The sequence below is a fragment of the Tenrec ecaudatus genome, assembly GCF_050624435.1.
Source record: "Tenrec ecaudatus isolate mTenEca1 chromosome 2 unlocalized genomic scaffold, mTenEca1.hap1 SUPER_2_unloc_10, whole genome shotgun sequence".
NCBI classification, from domain to species: Eukaryota; Metazoa; Chordata; class Mammalia; order Afrosoricida; family Tenrecidae; genus Tenrec; species Tenrec ecaudatus.
In genome coordinates, this window is record NW_027457570.1 from 115,707 (window position 1) to 122,367 (window position 6,661).

Here is a 6,661-nt window from a genome sequence, read left to right on the forward strand (position 1 = left end):
AGTCTTCATTGGGTTGACGTACAGAGGACAAGGGTATGGAGAACAAAGCATCCTTTAAGTCCAAAACAGTATAACAAATTCAGTTTGATGGGATAGTACTCAGGAGGGTCTCGGAGTTTGGTACCGTGGAGTGGACAGTTTCTACCCTCGCATTTACCTCTCCGAGATCCTGCACCATTTGGAAGTCCTCAGTTCCCGGTTTCGGCATGGGCAGCAGGGGAGCGTTCCATGTGGACTTGCAGGGCACCAAAATGCCTGTCCTCTTTAGTCTGCATATGTGAACAGCAATACCCACCTGTGCTTTCCAGGGAGTAGGGTTTTGCTTGACACTCACCAGTGTGGCTGAGCTCAGAAGTTGTACGACCGCAGGCACCTGATGTTCAGCAAGGTCTGGCAGGTTGTTCTCTGCCCAAACAAAAGGAATATCTTTTAGCCATTTATCAAGAAGTTCCTTTGAGGAGGTTTCTTCTGCTCTTTGATAAAACACATATCCCTCTGGCAGTGGAGCGGTGAGCAAAACCTTTGCCTTTTCAAGTTCAAGGGTTAAGGTGGTTGCAGCAGATGAGAAAGTAATCATGGCCACCATTTATCGTAATAAATCCCGACCAATTAGGGGAAAGGGGCCCTGAGGCATTACCAGGAAGGAGTGTGGAACTGTCTCTTGTGCTAAATCTGTTATTCTGGCCGTTGTCCATGGGTATGCTTGGGTCTGCCATGTGGCACCTGTAATTAAAATCTTTCCTTTTGACAATGCACCTGTAGTCTTTTCCAAAACCAAGAAGGTGGCCCCTGTGTCCACCAAGAAATTTACTGGCTGGCCCCCTTTTTGGAGTGTTAGCGTGGGATCCTGGAGGCCAAGTGAAACAGCCCTGACACCTTCATTCAGCTTCTTCAAGCATTATTGTCTCTTGCTTGGGTCTTTCTAGGTGTGAATGAGGCCCGTCCTCTCTAGTGGAGGGTCGTGCACCTCTCCTGGCGTTTTCAAGGGACTGATGTTTCCAATGTCCTTCTTTCCTGCAGTAGGCACATTGATCCTTCTTCGGGGCTTGGTGGTGCCCACAGGTTAGTCTCTCCGTGAGTGGGCCATGCTCTCCTTTTCCTGAGCCTCTGGGGTCTCTCATGGCAATTACTAGTATTTTAGCTAGTTTCTTTGTCTCTGTTGTTATACACTCAATGAGCCACTTCTACCAAATCACTAGGATTTTTCCCTTCAAACCCTTCCCACTTCTTTTTCATGTCTGAGGCAGACTGACTGAATAATACAGGCAATACTTACTTCCCTCCTGTTCTCAGGGGGCTTTCAGGTCAATAGGGGTATAAAGCCCGTAGGCGTCCATCAGCCACTCTAAAAAGGCAGGCGGACATTCTCTTGTAGGAGCCTGAGAATTCTCACTGACCTTAGATAAATTTATAGGCTTCCTAGTGGTTAAGCGGAGGCCCTGCAAGAGCAACTGGTGATATCTGCTTAAGCCCTCTGGGCCTTGCTAGGAGTTTGGATCCCACATTGGTTGTGCAGTGGGGAAAAAAATTTCTCTCAAGTGGGGAGTGCCCGCTGGCTGACCATTAGGTCCATTGACTGCCTTCTGGGCCTCTCTGGAAGGGGTCCCATTCCTCTGATATGAACAGCACCTGGAGAAGTTGCAGGAAATCACCTCAGGTGGGCTGATGAGTATGGAAAACCATATCTAGCAAAGAAATCAGACCTTATGGTTTGTCAGAAAAAAGGGGTTTTGTTGGTTCCAATTATACAAACCCCTGGAACAAAAGGGAACATATACTGAAAAAGGGATTCGGGAGTCTTCCCAGGTTTGGGGGCTGCTTGCCTTAAGGGGAGAATGGCTGCTGCTGAGTGATCTTTCTCTGGGGGTTGTTAAGACATGCCTGCCCTAGTGTATTTGTTGTGGGGTGGGGGGGCTCAAAAAGAGGCTGTGAGTATTCCTCTCTCCGGCCCCTTGGGAACCTGATAGGGTGGCAGCGGCACCAAGGGTCGGAAGCCAGCTCTCCTGCTCCCAGAGTCCTCTTGCAAAATGGGATAAATCAGACAGGTAGGGAAAGGGGGAAGGGAGGGGGGAGGGACAGGGACAGCCTCCACCTTGGTGGTTTTAGGAACTTGGACAGGTTGTTTTTCCGGTCCTGCCATGTTTACTGAAATCTTGGAAACAAGAACTCTTTATGTTGGGGGAGGAAGTAAGTCTTTTATATATGTTGGCTTCTTAGTGGCAATGTCAATCCACACATGAATTTAAGGGATCAGATCAGGATGTCCTGGTTCCCCTTTCTAAGCAGGCTCCGACAGTGGCACTCGGATCTCGGTGCACCTCGAAATGTTGTAGCTACTGTCCATTCCCAGAAAGAAAGCATCTCCGACCACCGGCAAGTTCAACAGAAAAAGTTTTATTTTCTGCACAGGGTCTGTCAGCCCTCTTGAGAGGAGACTGAGCAGCCCCCAGTTGAATTTTCCAAAGGTTTTTATACTTGTGCAATGTGCAGGTGTGCAAGCAGGCAGAGTAGAGAAGTGGGGTGTTGCGGTTAGCCATTCTTAGTTGAACAAAAACTGCTCTTGTTCTCAAAAGCCTTCTGAACATCCATTTCCTTTGGGACATTCCCTTGGGCTACGTCTGCACGGCCTACCACCCCAATATCAGCTAGTTCATTGACAGTTCATAGCTACTTTATTTACCTTTCATGGTGGCTTCTGTCAGTTCAGAATGGCTTCACCATTATCAAGGCTCTTTATGGTTTTCCCAGAGAACCTACATAGCCGCCATGGGGAAACAGGGCCTATGACCCTGGCCAAAATGGTGCCCACCAGTCCAAACACGTGGAAGGGCACTGCCTCGGGAGCTGGTTGATTTAGGCCTGGGAGATAGCCCTGCCTTGTCCCGGCAGCCAAATGTTTCCCTTTTACCCTCCGTTCCCTTTGCCTTTCTCCTGGTTTTTAAAACAAGCTGCTTGAGCCCTATAACACTGAGCAGGACTTTTTTGTAACATTTAATTAAAATGTATCTGGCACCAAAATTATATATTATAAATATGACAATTTGGTTATATTTTTGAAAATTTGTACTTTTAAAATATACTTTGGTTGTCATATATATTGATAACAATGAAAGTAAAGAATAAAAACAAAAAAATATTATTTCCTGCATTGAAAACTTCAGGTGTTCTAGGGTTAGTGTTCTACCAGTGTAGGTTTGTTCCTTGTTACTGGCTGGTTTTCCGTTGCTCAGTCTTAAGACAAAGGCCTTCGGAAGCCTAGCCTGGGTAACCCTTACTTTTAGGCTTTCAGTGGTGTTTCTTCACGCACTTTTGGGGACAGCTCTTAATATAGCTCAGCTGCCATGATGTTCCAGCCAGAAATTCCAATTTTCCTAAAGGTTCCCTGAGCTGCCAGATGCCCCTTCCCTTCAGAGATTTGAGAGTCTGCTCCTGCCAGCAGGCATCTTGGAAGGCTGTGGGGCCATCCCAAGCAGTGGTCCTCCTAGCTTATTGTCTAGAAAATGGTTGGACCTAAAGTCGCCCACAGTGACTGCTCTTTGACCCTTTGTCTATGGTGGGGGCACCTGTCAGAGGCATCAGTTTAATAGCACACCAGGGGTCTGCTCTGAAGCGGGGTTATTGAGCTTGAGGCAGCAAGCTCTAAATAGCCTTGTTTTGTGCTTTCCAGATGGGACTTAGCAGCTTCATACTCAGGAATTGCCCCCTTGCATGAATCCTGTCCAATTGGGATAGAGTTGACACAGAGGCTAGACAAACAAAAGCTGATACACTATGCAACTTTATTTGAGAAAGGAGAATGGTGGCCAGAGAATGGCACACTTTTCCTTCCAACCCTGATTCACCTGGAACAGTTCTGTAGAGTGATGGGAAATGGGTGGAGATGCCAGAAGTTAGAGCATTTCTCCTTTTGAGGAGCAGTAGAGACCTTCATCCCCAGTGCACACAGGAACCCCTAAGGCAGGCGTCCTCAAACTGTGGCCCGTGGGGCACATGTGGCCTGACGACATTTATTCCACCCTCAGGGTGTTTTTGCTGCCTCTGCCTGTCCTGCTTAGCAGCCGGCTCGTGCAGTGTGCATAGGAACTTGTTCATAGGTTTTTAAAAAACTATAGTCTGACCCTCCAATGATCTGAGGGACAGAACTGGCCCCCTAGGTAAACAGTTTGAGGACCCCTGCCCTAAGGGATCCTGGACTTAGGGGTTACTATTCTCGCAGCCCTGACACACCCCTGATCATTCTACCCATAGTAGAGGCACCAGGGAAATTTGGTCCCTGGGTAATTTACCAGCCTTTTATTCAAATTGAAGCCAAGAAAATTAAAAATGACTTAGGCAGTTACTCTACTTTTGATTACTGTTGACTCCCCCTGTAGTACCCCAATATTACCATTTAACTCTATAACGCTGAGCATATTTCCATAACATATAACGAAATGTATATATTAATAGATAGATAGATAAACAGACAGATAAATAGATAGATAACTTTGAAAATAAAGAATAAAAACAAAAACATTTCCCCCAAATTGAAAATTGAGCCATTATACGGTTAAAAAAGGATGGGTCTTATCAGCAGGTGTAAGACCTTAGGATCATAAATGAAGCAGTGATCCCACTGCACCTAGTAGTGCCCAAACCCTGTGCCCTCCTAGGGAAATTGTGAATGCTTTAATCCCCGTTCCTGTACTTAGAGTGAACAAACACATGCCTGATAATCCTAAGTATACTTATTTTTTGTGACACTCACCTAACTTGAAGGGAACTACCTCCTCCGAATCTTAGACTTGTCTCACTTAAACTCTTCAACCTTTTGTCTTTTTGTTTGTTTTTCCAGAAGTTCTCAGGTTACCAAGGCCTCCAAACCAAGTGTGCCAGCTGCAGGACCACGATTTCCTGAACAACCTCAACTTTATCCATCCTGGGACCTGAGTGGACAATCCCTTCTGAGCCCCATTTGCCCCTTTTGCAGCAGGAAGTACTTAGAGATGTCGTCGCCCAGTACCCCAAAGATTTGGGTCCATACCTCTTCAGGGGGCAAATGTTAGGTAGCTATCCTAGGGACTGGGGTGTCCATTATGCATGCCCAGAGGGCCAAGGTAGCAGCCCAAGAAGGAGTGGCACACTGTGCGTGCTCAGAGGTTCAGGTTTCCGGCCAGGAAGAGGAGGTACACCTGGGTGAGTGCTGCAACTTGATTGACCCACCAATGCCATGTAAATTAAATTCAGCTGCTGGGGTTGACCAGGGTTGCCCACCATGCCTCCCTAATGCTCATAAAACCCACTTGGATGACAATCAGGCTTCTACATGCATTCTTTCTCACACAGAGCAGAGGACCGAGGTCTGTCTGTCCCCAGAGAGATCTGACAAACCCAGGAAGGCTCTTTGGAGGCAGCAGAACTGGACATGAATGGCTGGTGGATACTGTTCAGATGCAGGACTTTCTACTTAGAAGGGTCTAATCCAGCCTGAGATGATCCTTGAATGAGTCCTCTGCCCAGATCTTTTTTTTTTAACGTTTTATTAGGGGCTCATACAACACTAAACACATTCTATGCATACATCAGTTGTGTAAAGCACATTTGTACATTCATTTCCCTCATTCTCAAAATATCCACTCTCCACCCAAGCCCATGGCCTCAGCTCCTCATTCCCATCCCCACCCCCCATGTGCGCTACCCCTCGCTCATCAATCCTTGGTAATTTACTAATTTTTGTCATATCTTGCACTGTCTGATATCCCCCTTCACCCACTTTTCTGTTGAAGTAAAATGTACATCCTTGTAATCAGTTCCCCGTTTCCAAACTGCCCTCCCGCTTACCCTCTCAGTGTCTTCACTCATAATACTGGTCCTAAAGGACTCATCCACCCTGGATTCCCTGTGTTTCCAGTTGCTATCTGTACCAGTGTACATTCTCTGGTCTAGCCAGATTTGTAAGGTAGAATTGGGGTCATGATAATGGGGGGAGAGAAAGCATTTAGCAACTGGAGGAAAGTTGTGTTTCATCATTGCTATCTCGTACCTAGTCTTGGCTCATCTCCTCTCTGAGACCCTTCTGTAAGGTATTGTCCAGTGGTCTGGAAATGGGCTTTGGGTCTCTACCAAGCACTCTTCTCATTCCCAATAAGATGTTTTTGTTCTGATGATGCCTGACACCTGATCCCTTCGAAACCTCGTGATCTCATAGGCTGGTGTGATTATTCCATGTGGGCTTTGTTGCTTCTGAGCTAGGTGGCCGCTTGTTTACATTCAAGCTTTTAAGACCTCAGACGCTATATCTTTTGACAGCTGGGCACCATCAGCTTTGTCTTCAGTGTACCTGTGGGGAAGGTGAGCACCATAGAATGCCAGTTTAATAGAACAAAGTATTCTTGCAATGAGGGAGTATTTGAGTGGAGGCCCAGAGTCCATCTGCTACCTTAATACGAAACCTATAAATATATGGACGTAGGTATATTTCCCCATGCTCATATATGAATATATTTACATATGGACATACTTTTTTAAAGACCTCTATAACAGGCCCTTGCTTCCTCGCTTGCTCTTCTATTTCCCTTTCATTTTCCTCTTGTGCCCACTGCTATGCTCAGTCTTCCTTTGGGTTTCAGTAATTCTTCTTGGTTCCATTACCCTTGATCCCACCCTACCAGGCCTCCTACAT